This window comes from Rhipicephalus sanguineus, chromosome 1 (assembly GCF_013339695.2).
Source record: "Rhipicephalus sanguineus isolate Rsan-2018 chromosome 1, BIME_Rsan_1.4, whole genome shotgun sequence".
Taxonomy (NCBI): domain Eukaryota; kingdom Metazoa; phylum Arthropoda; class Arachnida; order Ixodida; family Ixodidae; genus Rhipicephalus; species Rhipicephalus sanguineus.
Window position 1 is genome coordinate 171560559 of NC_051176.1, and position 19448 is coordinate 171580006.

Sequence of the window (19448 nt, forward strand, 5' to 3'; positions counted from 1 at the left end):
GTGCTATATATATATATATATATATAGTTCAAAAAATCAAGCACGTAGGAAAAATTGTTCAGTAAAGGACTGACGTTTCGGCCGCGGGACCGGCCTTCGTCGGAGTGATGCGAACATGCGACGGTACCGCAATATAAAATGCGCAGTAACGTATCATAGCGTTGTTAATGGCTGACAAGCGGTTGTTAAAAGCACGTGGGGAAACAGTGCGCGTGATAGGACAAGAAAAAACGAGAATACACGCGTGCGTACTTGCGCAACAAAACGAATAAAAGAGTAAAAAATGATTAACAATGAGTAAAAATGATGAAGCCACATAACGCGTGTGTCACCGGCACAAACATCAATAGCACGTCATAGGTACAACTACGAGCAAGTTATCGATAAACATAAACGCGGGTGTACATCTTGTCATGATCCGACAAAGCTCAAACAGGGAACTAATCTATCTGCGTGAAAGCATAGCGGCAATAATAGCGGGGGTAGTCAAGAGTGTTTAGGAAACTAAATGGGTAAAAATGAAAGTTTGCCAGCGCTTTCATTCATACCACAAGTGACGGCTTTAAACTTATAGATTAATACGATTCTCGAAGCTCTCTTTCGTGGTGGGAACGGAAACCAGATAGAAGGATTGTAGCTGTAATATTATCAAATGAGTGGCCCGGAATGTGCACGTGTTTTGATAGCGGAAGGTTAGGAATGGTGGCAGCATGACACTTGTGGTTGTTGAACCGATATCTGAAGGGTTTCGGTTTGTCCAATGTACTGTAATTTGCAGATGGAACATTCGAGCAAATAGATGCAATTGTAAGTCACACGTAAAATTTCCTTTAATTTTATAGAAGAAATCAGAAGCAGTGCTTTCAGCAATGTGTGACGTCGTCATATGCGCGCAAACCTTGCATCGTGGTTTTTTGCAAGGTCGGCAACCGACATTATCGGGAACCCTTGTTTTAGAGGAAGTTAGGATGTCATGCAGATTGCGAGACCGTCTGAAGACTACCCGAGGTGGCAATGGAAAGATTACTTTAAGATGAGCACTCTGCGCTAGTATGTTGAAATGTTTTTTGAGAATTGAGGAAACGTTTGGCACCGATGCTGAGTGTGTTAGAACTAGATTACTTTGTGCCTGCGGATGGTTGCTTTTTAGCGCTGAACAAATCCTTGCGATTCAGCGCATCGGCTCTTCTGACGGCATCCTCAACAATGCGGGGTGGGTATTGCTGCTGGATCAAAGATTCGCGGAGTTGTGCGCAGTTTGCATAAAAGTCTGACTGCTCAGAGCAAATTCTCTTAAAGCGGAGCGCCTGACTGTACGGTATACTGGTTTTCCAATGTTTTACATGTGAACTTTTAAAGTGAAGATAACGGTGCCTGTCTGTAGGTTTCCGGTAAAGCCTAGTGGTTAGTTTGTTGTCAGAGATGCAAACTGTGACGTCCAGAAAGTTAACGGTAGAACGAGAGTATTCATGCGAAAAAGAAATAGATTGATGAACAGTGTTGAAATCAGCTATAAAAGATAAAAGTTCATTTTCACCATGGGGCCAGATCAAAAAGATGTCATCTATAAATCGCTTATAATAAAGAGGCTTTAACGCGCGATTCCTTAAAAAGTCATTTTCCAGAACAGACATGAAAAGGCTAGCGTAATTGGGTCCAATGCGAGTGCCCATTGATGTTCCACTTACTTGAAGGTAGTGGGAGCCATCAAATTCAAAATTATTAAGCTGTAAGATTAATTTCAATAAGGTAGCTAATGTATCACTTCCAATGGTAGCTTATATATCACTTCCTTGCCTGCCGATAGAGCCAATGCGCTCTCGGCAGTCAGCAAGCCAGCCGCTCAATGGCCCAAACTTTCCTAGTCTCAGTGAATTCCCTGCCCTAATTGCAACCGCACCACGACGTTCACCACCAGCGCCGCTTGCGCCAGTTACTCAACTGTCATCGAACCAACCGACCCACCACCTTAGCCTCCCTGCTCCCGTGCAAGGTACAACGGACTTGAACCCTCCGTGCAACAGCTGGCTTCCGCTGCCGTGTCCTCAACCAGCCCGCCACCAATCAACCAGGCCCTCTGCCCGATCAGCCGTCCCACTAGGAACCAGACTACGACCTAGACCGCCCCAACCAGCAACGCAACGCGCTACGCGGACCAGTCCCGAAAGACTCGGAGACCGAAAAACAAAGTGACGAACTGACTAGGTGAGCCTTGTGCCAGAAAGGCGAATACCTCCCATGCATTCTTAAGTTGAGAAAAAACGTGGAAAAGCGCATTCGAAACGAACTGCATGCTTCAACCCTCAGTGCCTATTTAGCGGCTCGTGTTGCACCTAGGGGACTTTGTATTTCTGTTAAAAGCAGCCACAAGCCCATATGTCCGCTAAAATACGCTCAATGACATGAAATCCTTAAACAAGCCTCTTTGTATCTTACGCGTACTGTTCAGAACCATTACCAGCATGCTGTAAAAAGACTCTCTAAACACGGAACGACAACTGTACGCGAATGCTGACCTCAGTATGCATGAAATTCCGAATTAGAAAGGTATAAAGTGAAAAAGCTAGTGAAATTTACGCAAGAAATGTAAAAAGTTGCTCCGTGATGGCGTGGACCGCTCGTTGTTTCCAAAACAGGTAATAAAAGCGGTCCGACAAACTCGCTTCTGAGCTAGATAATAGCACGCTGCCGTCCACCAACGTAGTGAACTTTCGCATGTAAGTCTAAACATGGACGAACTCCGCGTCTTGTCACGGGGCCTCACTTTTTGTCCTGCAACTGGTGGATATGACGATTTCAATTGGCTAAGGATTTAGAGATTTTTCACGTAACATGCGCCTACGAGATATTTCCATGACCGTCCGTCCATAGCGACCATGCAGCCAGTTGTGTTTACCAATAACCGTTGGACCCTTCGGCCCGCAACGTGATAAATATCTAGACATGTATATTGAAGCAGCCCAACGCGACGTGCTTAAAGCCTACGAAAAGCAAAAACCGTTTAAATCAAACATTTCATTTGAGGAAAAGGAAAGCTATTTCATCACTGGCTAAACGCAGTGATATCGTGATAAAGCCAGCCGACAAAGGTGGTGGCCGTTGTTATTATGAATAAAACGGATTATATAAGCGAAGCCCATAGACAGCTTAACAATCCGATTTTTATAAGCACTTAGACTATGATCCACTGAAGAGTTTAAAGCAGTTGTCCAAGATACCGTCAACGATCTCGTAAAAGATAATCAATTAGGCGACAAGGCAGTACGCTCTCTCGTCCCGCTCAGTCCCGTCCCTGGCAGGTTCTACTTGCTGCCCAAAATACATAAGAAAACTGTCCCTGGACGCCCCATTGTTTCGGGCACTGGCACTGTTTACGGAGCAACTTTCCCGCTACGTTGATGTAATAATCATAGCCTTCCATGTAAATTCTCGTCCTATCTTAAAGACACAGATCATTTTTGTTGGACATTGATGAACTCGTGATACCAGATAATTCCGTGCTCGTGACATTAGATTGTGGTTTCACTGTATACCAATATACCCCATAGTGATGGCATCAGGCAGTAATTCAAGCGTACGAAGAACTGTCTGATGAAAAGCCCATTGGAAGGATACATTAGCTACCTGTATTGAAATTAATCTTACAGCTAATAATTTGAATTGATGGCTCCACTACCTTCAAGTAAGTGGAACATCAATGGGCACTCGCATTGGACCCAATTACGCTAGCCTTTTCATGTCTGTTCTGGAAAATGACTTTTAAGGAATCGCGCGTTAAGCCTCTTATTATAAGCGATTTATAGATGACATTCTTTTTGATCTGGCCCCATGGTGAAACGAACTTTTATCTTTTATAGCTGATTTCAACACTGTTCACCAGTCTATTTCGTTTTCGCATGAATACTCTCGTTCTACCGTTAACTTCTGGACGTCACAGTTTGCATCTCTGAAAACAAACTAACCACTAGGCTTTACCGGAAACCTACAGACAGGCACCGTTATCTTCACTTTAAAAGTTCACATGTAAACATTGGGAAAACCAGTATACCGTACAGTCAGGCGCTCCGCTTTAAGAGAATTTGCTCTGAGCAGTCAGACTTTTATGCAAACTGCGCACAACTCCGCGAATCTTTGATCCAGCAGCAATACCCACCCCGCATTGTTGAGGATGCCGTCAGAAGAGCCGATGCGCTGAATCGCAAGGATTTGTTCAGCGCTAAAAAGCAACCATCCGTTCAGGCACAAAGTAATCTAGTTCTAACACACTCAGCATCGGTGCCAAACGTTTCCTCAATTCTCAAAACAACATTTCAACATACTAGCGCAGAGTGCTCATCTTAAAGTAATCTTTCCATTGCCACCTCGGGTAGTCTTCAGACGGTCTCGCAATCTGCATGACATCCTAACTTCCTCTAAAACAAGGGTTCCCGATAATGTCGGTTGCCGACCTTGCAAAAAACCACGATGCAAGGTTTGCGCGCATATGACGACGTCACACATTGCTAAAAGCACTGCTTCTGATTTCTTCTATAAAATTAAAGGAAATTTTGCGTGTGACACTTACAATTGCATCTATTTGCTCGAATGTTCCGTCTGCAAATTACAGTACATTGGACAAACCGAAACGCCTTCAGATATCGGTTCAACAACCACAAGTGTCATGCTGCCACCATTCCTAACCTTCCGCTATCAAAACACGTGCACATTCCGGGCCACTCATTGATAATATTACAGCTACAATCCTTCTATCTGGTTTCCGTTCCCACCACGAAAGAGAGCTTCGAGAATCGTATTTAATCTATAAGTTTAAAGCCGTCACTTGTGGTATGAATGAAAGCGCTGGCAAACTTTCATTTTTACCCATTTAGTTTCCTAAACACTCTTGACTACCCCCGCTATTATTGCCGCTATGCTTTCACGCAGATAGATTAGTTCCCTGTTTGAGCTTTGTCGGATCATGACAAGATGTACACCCGCGTTTATGTTTATCGATAACTTGCTCGTAGTTGTACCTATGACGTGCTATTGATGTTTGTGCCAGTGACACACGCGTTATGTGGCTTCATCATTTTTTACTCATTGTTAATCATTTTTTACTCTTTTATTCGTTTTGTCTTGCGCAAGTGCGCACGCGTGTATTCTCGTTTTTTCTTGTCCTATCACGCGCACTGTTTCCCCACGTGCTTTTAACAACCGCTTGTCAGCCATTAACAACGCTATGATACGTTACTGCGCATTTTATATTGCGGTACCGTCGCATGTTCGCATCACTCCGACGAAGGCCAGTCCCGCGGCCGAAACGTCAGTCCTTTACTGAACAATTTTTCCAACGTGCTTGATTTTTTTGAACTTTTACTTCCGGGTCCTTTGTTAGCACTTTATTGTTTATATATATATATATATATTGCATTACCGACACGTTTAAGTCATAAACCTGAGGCGAACAAGCAAGGCGAGCTTGATCTGTTCATTAGTTTGATGAACCGTAATTAGGCTTGACTCGGGAACACAGTGTGGAGGGCAATCTAGTGAGCGTCGAATACTTGGCTCATTGAATCGGTAAGCAGAACTGTAAAGCGAAAAGCGCTTGTTAGTTTTGAAGTCTTCTTCCTCGCTGTTTTCATTCACTCTGTTGTACATTGCTGCTAACATGGGTACCTGTTAAGGGAAAGTCATCAGTAAAGAAACATGCATGTGTCCATGCCTGGACTTCCCTCTTAGTTACTCCCTCTTATTACTCTTTCAACAGCGTGAAGTGGCGTTGCGGCAACAAAGGCAGTGTGTAATCGGCTAATATTCCCTATGAAATTACCTATGCTTTTCAGGAAAGCAGCGTACACTAAAGAACGTGTTGAAAGGGTGTCGTTTCGCCTCACAAGAACAGTCCTGATATCGTGCACGCCTCTCGATTGCATTATCGCCGCGCGCCCGGCACTTCCAGGTCGCAAATGGCATGCACGTTATGAGCGTGAGACAGCATTCTTCATAGGAAAGTGGCGAGTGCCGAGAATTGAAGAAAGGAAACGCAAGCCAGCATCAAAGCAGCCGGTTGAAGATCTCTCCGTCGTTGCTATGGCAACGGCGCGCGCGGCCGCGCTCGCTTCCGATGTCTGCTTGCCTACCGTTTCGCCGTCTGTTCCGTGCACACCGGTCCTCGCCGCCGGCCTGTGCTTGTCCGTTAGGGGGGGGGGGGGGGTTGGGTAAAGGGAGGGGGCACTTGCTGAAGGCCTTGACAGTTTGAGAGAAACACCTATTCTTATTATTCTTGACGGTAAAACACCGCCTCCGTCAAACTTTTGGGAGGGGAGGCGGGCCCTTGGGGCATACCCCTAGCTACGGGCCTGGCCTCTGGACTCCTAGGTGGCCCCGGTCGGTCTACGAAACTTCTTCCGAAGTACCACGGCCTGTACCGTGTGCTCTAGCAAGCCTCGTACTTCATATACGCCGTCAAGTCGCTTGAGACTTATTGTAATCAAGCAATGTCGAGGCATATGGACCTGCTAAAGCCTCACTGTCACTGTGCAGCTGTCCGTAATTAGCCAGGATGGCTCTTTTTCGGTGGGGAAGTAAATGTAATGCATAAGAGCAGCACTACTTGCAGAAGCAGAGAACGCTGCTCCCGTAGAAAAAAGGCGACGATTCAACAGTACAAGCTTCGCGTTGGTTCTACTATTACTGGTTACGTTTCTGCGTCGTCTCTAATAGTACAGTACTTCTTTAAAACGCTTCATTATATTACAAAACGCTGCCCTCATGTTTGCCTTGGTTTCGTTTTGTATTGCCTTCTTACGGTTGAGGTTAACTAAAATCTGGGTTCCTTTTCTTCGTTATTAAGTAATGGGTTGCGTGGTAATAAATAATAAAACATGAGAAGTTTACTTGCTCCATTTCCAAAAGCGAAACCGAAACTGCAGCAAATATCTTGGTTGCAATGCTCCAGCGAAAAAACAAGCAACTAAATCTTGAGCAGCGTTGTACTAGTAATAATAATTGCTGGAGTTCTACGTGCCCAAACCATAATATGTTTATGAGGCGTGCCGTAGAGGGCTGCGGAAATTTCGACCACTTCAGGTTCGTAACGTGCATCTAAAACCAAGTACACGAGCCTCTAGCATTTTCGCCTTGTTCAAAATGCTGGAGCCGCCGTCAAACCTGTGCCCTTTGGGTCAGAAGCCGAGCACCGTAACCGCTGTACCACCACGGCAAACATAAGCAATTCTGAGAGAGACAAAAAAAAAGAAGAAAAAACAGCATTGGGATTCGAACCAAGGCCTCAGCGATTGCGCGCAAACAGCCAGCACGGATGATCAACCTATTCAGCCACAGCGCGCGGCGGCTAGCCTGTGATACGATAGCTATTATAAAGATACTACGGTCAAACTCTCCTTGCAACGCTCCTTGCAAGTGTCCCACCTTCCAAAGAGCAGGAACGGAATGCAAAAGTGAAAACAGCTTCTTTCTGTTTGCAAAAATGCGCTGCAGACCATAATTCGATGTTTCACAGCGCAAGGAACGAGGACGACATTGGAAAACACACACAGCGCTGATGTTACAACTGACTATATTTTCAAACTTACAGCAATATATATGCGCTCTTCACCAGGAAAGAAAAAAGAATAGAGCAAATGAAGCATACAAAAATTCCAGAAACAATCGTAGAAGCCCAAGCAATTTCGAAATGTGATAAAAAGTGCACGAGTGCAGCTTCGCTTGCTCTTTCGAGCAACGAAAGTGAATTTCTCGTGATCGTAAAATATATGTGATATCGATGATGGGTTGTTGTTTTCTGCGACTACAACTTTTTGTACACCAGGCCTGCAATTGTCGCGTGACCAAAATCACGTAACATCGCACATCTACTTATGTGACTAGAATCACGTAACTACTAGCCACGTGACTAAAAATCACGTAAAATCAAGTAATTAGTCTCGCCACTAAAATCCCGTAACGTCACGTAACAATTGACGTGACATGTTGGCGCCAAAACTTCGGAACAAGCGGGTGGCGTGGGGCAACCTCAGCGTCTGCACTGGACTCTAATAAAGATGTACTTTCTCTCTCACGTGACCAAAATCCCATCACGTAACTAATATAGTGACGCGACATTTCCCCTTCAGAACCACGCAACAAGTGCGTAGTCTGGGGAACCGACCGAAACCTGAGAATAGATTATCCAAGGCTAGCCATATCCTATAATACTATACTAGCAAAACCTCTGCACCTCTAGCAATAGCTTGGTATTACTAGCAAAACTTTAGAAGAAGCTAGGTCGAGCGCTAGCTCCGCTTTCGGTTCCAGCCTTGCGCAACCAGTACATGCTGCGCACATTTTCATTTACAGATGTTTAAAATGGCATCTTATTGCGGTACGTTGAGGTGGGCTGCGAGTGCGTGCGAAAAGATGCTGAATCACAGGACTTTCATTTTGTAACTGGGAGCACCAGTTCTTGGACTTCCCGAAAGCTTTGATCCACACACGTCATATCACACGGACCTATCCGATGCAGCGCACAGTGCTTTGTGATGTTAAAGGAGAAGGCATGCTGGTTTTTTTCTGTTCACGTAGGGCGATAAATATGACAAGAGATGAATAAAAATCCCAGTTTCACCGCAAGGACGATGCAATGAGTGCGATAGCAACAAATGAAGCAAAGCTGGCAGCTAACTCTTCTAGATCCAGTCTCGCGTAACTCTACAAAATGGTACTGTAAGAGAACACAGCCACTCCAGGTAAGAAAGGGGATTTCGCACAGTCTCTTCGAGTTGAGAGCGCAGCATATAGAAGGGTATATGAGCCGTCCGCTGATGCTTGTCGAGATAGCGATTTTGATTTCATTGAAGTTAGGGCGAAATCATTGCACTGCTGTTTGAAAAAGAACAAATAATGTTTCCTATTCCTTGATTGGCTTAATTATCTGTTGGTTTCATTAGCAGTGTCTAACAAAAAAAAAAGAACCCCTCGAAAAATTCCCGTTCGTTCGTTAAGATTACGACAGACACTGGCGTTAGCCCTAAAGTAAAGAGCAACTGCAAAAACGTCCAACTTTGTCATTTAATTACTATGCCTCGCTTGTCTAAGCTTAGTTCGCTTCTGTTGCGTTGCTGAATTGTAGGTACCTGAGAAGATCGCAACGACATCATGAGAAGGGAGAAATAAGTTTCCAGCACAATACGCGTACAAAAGTTCGAAAGAGCTTTGTTCACCGTAACTTGATCGGGCGTTCTGTTGCTTAGGACGTTTATAAAAGAATAAAGTAAGAATTACAAATGTAGATCTCAACGATGTGATACGCGTGGAGTGCTTAAACATACACTAAAGAAGTTATATAATAAAGAGAAAAAGAAACGGCAGCTCAAGATTACACTCAAGAACCGAAACCGAAATGAAAGTTCTTTTTTGTTTCGGTGGCGACATCCTGCGCGATGCTTTGGAACTAAGTCACGGGCTGAAAAAAAAATGCTGATCCGTCGCCAGGAATCGAACTGACGACGGCGCGGTGATGCCGCACTCTGAACTTGAGCGGTCAACTCGCTCGGCCACGGGACTGTGGACGCCGTGTACGCCGTGTGCTGGTAAGCAAGGGTTTATCAATTTACCACAAACATTTGAACGACCGCGCTTCAAAAAACGCGTTAGGGAACAATGTTATGCCAATTGCGGCAAGTTGAGAATGGCTTCAAACGAAAGCTGAGGGTCAGGACTACATGTGATTTCCTGACCATTACCATAACTTGCTTAGTTTTACGACAGTGACCGTTTTTGTCTCGAAAAACAGGCCACATTTTTCGCCGTTTCCATAGACTCCCATTGTACAATCTTTAACTGCTCTGGGAACAAAATTGAAGCTTACTGCAACATGATCGCTGCAGTCCTCTCGCGCGTTTAGGTTCCCAGAAGCGCTCTGCGGTCTGCGTTTTTCAACATTCACCCTCTACACTTAATTATTCGGGAAAAACTCGCCAGTTCCATTGAAAACGCGCTAGCTTCGCGCCGGGGCCGCCAGGGGCGCTGGCTGTGATGTGTCCACAAAAGCTGGATATGTCGATCTGAATGTGCGCCTATTTCTGCCACAGCCAGACTTGCTGAGGAGTGTCGCGAGCTCTCCAAGACCTTTACTACGCATAGCCAAGAGCGGCAGAAAAGCATTCGCGGTGACACCATCAGTTCTGCGTCCACGTTCCTTCCTGGAGCGCTCGTATGGCTCTCGGTCCCTACCACTGCACCTGGCCTCTCTTCCAAACTACTGCCCAAATACGAAGGCCCCTACCGTGTCGTCGAACGCACATCCCCGGTGAACTACCTCATCGAACCCATCGACCCATCCTCGGACATGCGCCGTCGAGGGCGCGACATTGTCAACGTGGCGCGCTTGAAGCCCTACCATGACCCGCTCATAGTGACAAGTTGCTAGGTCGCCAGGCGGCTCCCTTTTCGTAGCCGGGGTAATTGTAGCGAAGCGTTACTACTGAGTAATGGGTCGTCCTCTCGAGCGCCTTCCAGTGGGTCGTTCTCTTCTCTGAGAGCACGCTCCTCGTGCAGAGAGTCGGCCCCGCTTTGACTGTCGCTGCCGTGCTCCGTCGCTGAGTCCCCGTTAATAAACGTCTTGACAAAATAAATAAATAAATAAATAAACCTCAGCAGATTCATTGTAAATAACGCAAATAATGCGAAATTTGTATTTTTGTGCGGATAGCGTCGATGATGGGTTGTTTGACTTAAGCACGCAACCTAAGCCCTCAATAAATCTACATACCCGAAGGCATTCAATCTTGGCTGGCGCTGGACACGAGCTCTCGCACCAACTGCCGCTCTCTCTCGCGGCGCAACGTTCCCAGAGCCCGCAGCACTAATGGCTACTCCTCCGAATCGCGGGCTCAGCTTTAGCAGCCATTAGCGCGCCTCGACAGCCAAACAAATAGGCACGACTGCCCAGCATCTGCGGCCTCATTACGCGCCAATCGGCAAACGGGCTCTGAAATCTGCTCGTGATTGCACGCGACGCTGCGCGATGCTCGGCCGTTACTTTGGCCATGCCGGAAGCAGCGCGGGAGACGAAGAAACTGACCCGCCAGACACTTGCGCACCAAACTTCAGCGAAAACACTTGCGACGCTAGAAAAAAAAAAAAAACAAATAAGAGAAAGGACGGAGAGAAAGAACGACAGCAAGACAGGAAAGAGGAAGGGCAGTGAAGACGGAATGTTTGAAGGTAAATTTTCTTCTGGCGTATGCCTTTGCATGCTTGTCGCAATTAACGACAGGGGTTCGGCATCAAGGGAGTTCCGGATAAATTACATCGTGCACCAAATTGCCCTGGAAACGCCAAACGCCAGTTCGCGCAAATGGATCGTGAGGGCATGCGCTGGCCTCACTGAATATTGCTTCATTCTTATCAGGAGTAGCGCAGGTTCTTCTGAGGTCTTTCTTAAGTGCGACGAATGCTTGTCGTTGTACGCCTTATGCCTTTGCATACCTGGAATTATATATATATATATATATATATATATATATATATATATATATATATATATATATATATATATATATATATATATATATATATATATATATGTGTGTGTGTGTGTGTGTGTGTGTGTGTGTGTGTGTGTGCGCGCGCACTGAATTGGCGAAATGGATGGAATCTATCGCGTGTTGTCTCACTTTCCCGAACAAGAAAAAAAGAGCACTGTCTTGGTGCAAGAGCGAGGCGACACACACACACACACACACACACACACACACACACACACACACACACACACACACACACACACACACACACACACACACAGCACACACGCACGCACGCACACACACACACGCACGCACGCACACACACACACACTGCATGCCTCAAGACCCGCCGCTCTGCCTCCGTGGTGGGTATCGCTTTCTAGTGGCGGCGGCCGCGTTCCGATAAAAGAGGAATCCGAAAACGCTCCTGCACTTTGATCTCGTCTGACGACGCGGACTCATTCTTTTTTCTTTCTTTCTTCTTTCTTTCTTCTTTCTTTCTTTCTTTCTTTCTTTCTTTCTTTCTTTCTTTCTTTCTTCTTTCGTTCTTTCTTCTTTCTTTCTTTCTTTCTTTCTTTCTTTCTTTCTTTCTTTCTTTCTTTCTTTCTTTCTGTGATCAGCAACGGTTGATCCGAAAGAACTGAACTAATCAAGCATAGATAAGTGCCCGGTTTGCAGTGTCTTCATAACACTAATTTCTAGATCTTGGATTTGTCCGAGTATCTTGATCGCAAAACTGATTTCAACGGGATGCCATCACAGTAAAATACCACACAAAGCGAACGTCCCCCGGTGTGTTATAGTGGTTACGGTGCTCGGCCGCTGACCCGAAAGTCGCGGGTTCGATCCCGGCCGCGGCAGCCGAATTTCGATGGAGGCTAAATGCTAGAGGCCCGTGTACTTTGATTTTGGTGCACGTTAAATAACCCCAGGTTGTCGAAATTTCCGGAGCCCTCAACTACGGCGTCCCTCATAATCATGTCGTGCTTTTGGGACGCAAAGCCCCAGGAATTATATTATTATTGCTGCGTGTCATCTTTTGCGAACTTTGATGAAATCATCATTCGTACTATCATCCGGTGGCCCTGTATCCTGAAAGAGTATGTGTAAACCAGGGCCTTAATTCACGAAGACTTTCATTCGTTATTGATTGCTACTTGTCATTGGATAGCTACAGTTGTAATAATATGCTTAACATTCGGATTGAGTGAAGATATTTAACAGCGGAGCTGTGTATGCCAGCCGTTGGTTGTAATCCGCGAACAGAAAACTATCATCATCATGAACCAGCACGCGCTATGTTCGTCCTCTTCTTCCTCCTTTCGCTCCCAGAACACGCGCACCGATTTGTCCGACGTGGGATGGAATAACTATGATGAGTGAGAGAATGAGTACAGAGGGAGATTGAAAGAAAGAGAGAAATTATTGGCGAAGAAAGTCTCTTCACAGGGTGGAATTCGAACCCGCGTACCCACGATCCGCAGCGCGAGCATCGTAACCACTCGGCTATCCAGGCACGCTTCCAGCGCATAACATAGCTTTGTATAGTATAGTATACCAAAGGGGTGGGAAAGGGAAGTGAGGGGAGAAGAAAGAGAATGAAAGATAGAAAAAGAAAGAAATTATATATAGAGAAAGATATAAACCGAGGCAAATAAGACAGAAAACAGAGGGAAGGGAGAAAAAGAAAGAAAGAGAAAAATGAAGAGAAACGAAGATGGCCGTCCAGCTCCGCACTTCCTTCAGGCCTGGCACCAGTAGTGCGAAGGTGATTTAACTTTTAAAGACGATAGTCTTTCTTGGGATACTTAAACGGAGAAATTTTGGTCTGTCTTTCTGTTTAGAAAAAGTTTATTTACACTATGTACATATACTAGAACTCGATGACATTCCGTTAATCAGGGTTACATACACATCGGCACAGTTTCGTGCCACGTCAAACATCACTATCGTGTGATGAACGCATCATTACTGTAATATACATGACAGACGTGACATGAAGTACAAAGGAAAATAAATGCGTTACAAACAATTGAGACAATGATACAATGGAGATTATGAAACACAGTGGGTTACAGGGAAAAGCGGCAAACACAGATCGTGAGGGCGGGCAGACAAAAACATAAAGAACTACTCGACGGGCGCTGTCTAGCACCACGTCGGCCGAAAACTAAGTTGCACCCTGTCGTGTTCAACACCAACGAAGGGGCACGACCAGTGCCGCAGAAACTCGTTCTCCCCTAGGAAGAAGAGCTCCTCAGAGAGGAACGCGAGGATCTCGCGTTTCATTCGCCCCAATATCGGCCACATCGCGCGCCGGCGACAGTTTCCCGCTACGGCCTCGCATCGGTTTCTCCAAAGGCTGAACAGCCCTGCAACTATTAAAAGCGCTGCGAAGCGTCCGCGTGGAAATCGGCCGTTGGCCACGAATGGTCGTACAGCCTGTCCACGGAATCCTGCATTAACTGTGCGCCAGAATACGCGCGCTACCGCGCATTCAAGGGTCGCATGGCGGTTAGTTTCCACCGCCGTGCAGTTGGGGCACGTGGAAATGCGCACCACTTGCCACCGCTGCAACCTATCTCGAGTGGGGAGTAAGTCCCAGCCCAACCGCCAGACAAAGTCGCGGAGGTGGCCTGGCAATGCAGCTACAGTTATTCGTTTCCATGGGCGGTCCATTATAATGTGACGGTGTTGGGGCACTAAAGGTCGCAGAAGGGCGGCCATTGTGACTACAACTTTAACTTCAGTAACCTCTAGGTTTGGGCACGTAGCCTCTAGACGTCGATGAAATGCCAGAAGGGCTCTATACAAGGACGGTAGTTGTGTTGACTGAGGGCCACGGTTTATAAGGCTATCCGGGATTAAAACGCGTAGGAATGGCCCAAGGTGGTAACGTGCCAGGGTCTGAGCGGGCGTATCGTCACAACTTAGTATTCTCAATAAAGTGCGCAGGCACAAGATAGAGGCGGTGGCAGAAACGTCGGGGAATGCAAAGCCGCCACAGTCTCTCGGTTGAGCTAACGTCGGACGAGATAACAATTCTGTGCCACCAGACCAGAAAAACGAAGTGATGTAACTTTGTACTTTCCTTGAGATGCGGAGAGGGGGCTTTACGGTATGGCAAAGGTACCAAAATTTTCCAAGGAAAACCGATTGAGATAAGTATCGACGTTCCAAGAGGGGAAAATCAAAGTGTTTGGCAGCCATGACATCACCTTCAAGAGTTTGTACAACGGATGACCAGATGTTGTCATGGACACCAAATGCATTGAAAGTGACTCCAAGGATCGTAATGGTAGGAGACCATTGTAAAGGTGACGTGATACTAACACGACCATTGGGATTACCAATGAAGAAGTGCTGGCTTTTAGAAAAGTTTAACCGTGCATCTGAGATCATGCCGAAATGATGAAAAGTGTTAAGGGCATGTTGTAGCGATTGTTCATTATGGACATAGAGGGTAATATCATCAGCATATGCTGTAACCTTTACTTCCGTATTCCCAGGTAGGGGTAAGCATCGAATTTGTGGGTCCCGTTCTAAGGCCCTTAAAAAGGGTTCTAGTGCAAGAACAAATAGAACTGGGGAGAGGGGGCATCCTTGACGGACCCCTCGCGTGACTTGAAAGGGGCGACTCTCACGGGAATCTAGGAAAAGGGTGCTTCCTGAATTGGTATACATGGCGCGTATAAGGTGAATGAATTTGTCCGGGAAACCGAATGCATGTAAAACGTTTAGTAAGTAACCATGCTCAACGAAATCGAAGGCCTTTTCTTGATCCAAGGAAACGAGCAGCCCCTGGGCACCTCGACTATTAGTGTACTGGATGATGTCACGCGTTAACCATGTATGAGTATGAATTTCTCTCCCTGGAATAGAACAAACTTGGTGGGTGTTGATTAAAGATGAAAGAGACGGACTGATTCGATGTACCAGGATGTTGGCCAAGAGCTTATAACCTACATTAAGAAGAGTAATGGGGCGCCAATCTTCCGGTCGCGTGGAGAATGAGGCTTTCTTGGGGACTAGAGTAATACGGCCTTTGTGGAAAGAGTTCGGGAGGGTAAGGTCTTGGAAACATTTGCGGATAACGCGTGACAACAATGGACCAACGATAGGCCAGAACTGTACATAAAACTCAGCAGGAAGGCCGTCGGGCCCGGGGGCCGAACCCTTTTTCATTGCATCTAACGCCTCCTTTATTTCATCATCCGATGGCGGTGATAGGAGAACCGCGTAGGCATCACTGGAATCGCGTGGTAAATCTTGTAGCAGGGGATGTGAAGTAACAGGTCCCGGGTAAGTGATACTAACGACAGATTGGGCCATTGACCGAAAGTGGTGGGTAAACGCCTGAAAATCGCGTAAACCAGCTACAGGTGGTGCGGTAGAATTGAGCGAATGGGCAGGTGAGCCTGGCGGACGGAAGAGTTCGACGTGCATACCTGAGCACCTCAGGGTGCGCACTCGGCGCACGCCTACAGCGCCATGCCGCAGCCGAGAGCGAAGAAGCGCGCATGATACGTTGGTAGCGGTCAACAAGGTCCTCCTGCCATGCACATATAGCGGAGGATGGGTGCGGATCACGGTGGGCGATGCGTATTTTTTGAAGTAAGACCGAAGCGTCCTTGGACACACGGGCGCGAAGCGCTCTACCTGACGCACTGCAATGGTGGCGCCATTGTTCTTTGAGGCGGTCCCAATCAGTGATATCTGCGCCGACGAGCGACGCACGGAGCGCTTGAGACAGCCCTTGCGCAGACTGAAAATCCTGGAGGACGCGGAAATCTAGACGCCACGGTTTCTGAACTGTCGGCGTCCCCGCGGGGAGGTGCAGAGTTAGCTTAACCGGCCGATGGTCGCTAATATATACTGGTGTAGGCGGCAACGACATTATTTCAGCCTCGCGGACAAAGCCCATGAGGCCGGGGGATGCGTATGTTCGATCAATTCTACTACTAGACGCTCCTCGCCGCCAAGTATAGTCATACCTATTACCATTAAGACTTTTATGTACATCGGTTAATGCCAACTGCTGCACAAGACGCTCCAGTTCTTTGGCATTCCAGTTGGAACGGCCGCGACCCGGACCTCGTACGTCGGCATGCGTGTCCAAGACGCAGTTAAAATCCCCCAAGAGTACTACATGTTGAGAATTCAAGAGATATACATCCAGTGAGCGAAAAAATGCGTTAGAGTTAACGGACGCCGCCGGGCTGTAGACGGCGACAAATCTTATACGCAAGGAAAAGAAAGTGCAATCGAACGCCAGCACGCGTCCGAATGCATCGAAAGAAACATGATGGTCACGCAACAAACTGCGGTTAAAAACGATGACACCGACGCCGGTCGAACGCGTGCTGGCGTACGAAAAGAAACAATCGATATTAAATGCGCGTTTGAAAGCAAGTACATCGGACCATAGAGTTTCCTAAAATGACCTAGAGGGAACTCTGGCGCTGCGATCGTTCAGCCACCATGGGAATGATGGGTAGTACACGGATTTGCCTAGTCTTCGTGCTTGTGGGCTTCGAACGCACTTGTGGCTTTGCTTATTGCTGTGTTTTAGTTTTCTTTCGGATAAAAGAATGGATCGCTGTGAAGTTCGTGACCAGATTTGAATCGGTGAGCCTAAAGAAGTTAAAGTGGTGAAGTGAAACTGCTGATTTTTGCTGAACTTCGTTTTGCGACAAAGCGGATGCAGGCGACGCGGAGCCAAACGGAGCCGAAAGAACGAAGTTTAGACAAATCCGTGTACTACCCATGATTCCCATGCTGGCTGAAGCGCGATGCATTGCAGCTCCCATAGACACTAGCGCCAGAGTTCCCTCTAGTAAGTATTGTAGGAAACTCTATGCATCGGACAGCTTAAAAAAATTTGTTTCTTGCACGAACAGTAAGTCACAAGACACTGAACGCGCGAAAGCCAATACCTCAGCCTGTTTTTGTGGGTTGCGGAAGCCATGAACGTCAAAGGTGATAATTTTTAGAGTGAGAGCCACATCGAAAAAAAGAGTAATCCAATATAAGGTCACGTAAAGGCAGGGGTACCTTTAGCAGGTGCGGGAGCGGGTGCCCCGCGAGCGTCTCACTCATTTCTTACGGCCAGGCGACCCACCGGAGGCACGGGGCTTCCGGGGCCGCGTTGAAGCCCGCAGGGGACTTCTGTCTCTGCTGGGGGCTTCTGAGTCGCTGCTGGATATCCTGTGGCGTTTGGTGCTAGAGATCTTGCGTGAGGACTGTACGAAGACATCTAAACTGTCCCGGCTGACGTCGCTGGGGGTGGTGTCTTCGTCTATTCGCAAGGGCGTCTCACTCGTCGCGCTGTTAGAGTCCTCGTCGACGGAGACGTCGTCGTCTCTGGACGGAGTCTCCTCGATGACAGGTGAACTTTCGGCGGATTGGGCAGCCATGTGGTGAGCGTCCGACGTCTCGTCGACTTCTGCGACGTGTTCGCCAAGAGGCGCCTTGTTGAGCGGGGGCTCGACCTGCGGTTCCGTGGGAATGACTGTGGGACGCGGGGTGCTGCGTCGGTCCTCATTGCCTTTGGGAATTGCCGGATCCGGGCTGGCCGGGGACACAGTGGGCGTTTCGCGTAGCGTCGCAAGTTGCACAGTTTGGTCTTGGCAGGTGACCGGGGCTGGCGTCGACAAACCCTCACGCTCTATTTCAGCCGGCGTTTCTGGTTGTAGTGGTGGGAAATTCTTGGACGCCGCCTCCGAGTACGACTGTCTGATGGTGCAGGCGACGGTAGCGTGGGGGTCACCGCAGCGGCGGCAGGGCAACGAACAGTCTTTCCCATCATGGCCATAGACGCCGCACCTTCTACAGAACGGAGCTGTGCAATTCATTCGAAAGTGGCCACTGTCTCCGCAGCGTCTGCACACTCGTTGGATGCCCTTGTAGTCGCAGGTCACGCGGTGACCAGCCACCTTGAGGTAGTTGGGCACAGGACTCGACGCCTTCATCTCCATGCGTACGTACCGCGTCCCAGTAGTGACGGTTGGACGCGACCCCATGAGACCTCTGGTGATGTGAAGCACCTTTCCGTACGGAGAAAGTGCTTGCGCGAGGGCCTCACTGGGGACGCGGCAAGGCAGGAACAGGACGGTGACTAGTGACTTGTGGTCCCAGGGGCACGATGGCAACGCGTTCGCCTCGGATGATGAGGTGTGACGCGTCCACGATTTGAGCCAGGGCGGCTTCACTGTTGACGGTGAGTTGGTAATTCCTACCACCAAAATGCTGGACACAGTATACCTCTTCTAGGCCTACTATCGAAGACGTCGCATCGACAACGTCTTCGGGACTTGTCCCCTCGGGGACGACAACATCAAAGGCCAAGGCCAGGCCCGAGGCATGATGGCAGTTTGGCGTCCGGGCCATGGGGCGTCGCTACCGTCGAAACGATTGCAGCGAACCTGGTACGGGCGGGAAGTGAAGGCCTCAGTAAGCCTAATTAAAATAAAATAACGCGGCCACGATAGTACACAGTAGTAAATAAAAAGGTGATTCTGCATTAAACTATAACCAGCCACGAGTATTACAAGGCAAAGTTTTAAAGAAGTTTTGTAAACATGACTGTGCGTGGCTCCGCTAGGTACCGCCGCCATCACGCCTGCGCAGCGCACAAGCAGACGACGCGCAAGCACGAGAGCGCATAGAAACGCAAACTTTACCACCGCAGCGAGGAGCAGCGATGTCGCACCTTTATTGCGGCGTGAAGTGGTGCGATTCCTCGGGGAATGAAGGCGAACACTTCTTCAGAATCCCTGCTGACCACAGGTATTTATACGTTCACTATTATATATTTCCCAAGATGTTCGCAAAGTTTTGATTTGACTGTCGTTGACCGTTATGATTTGAAACTGCTGAATGAACAGCGAATTTTCTTGCTGCCATTCGTTGCTGCAGCTATCTGTTTGAGAAATG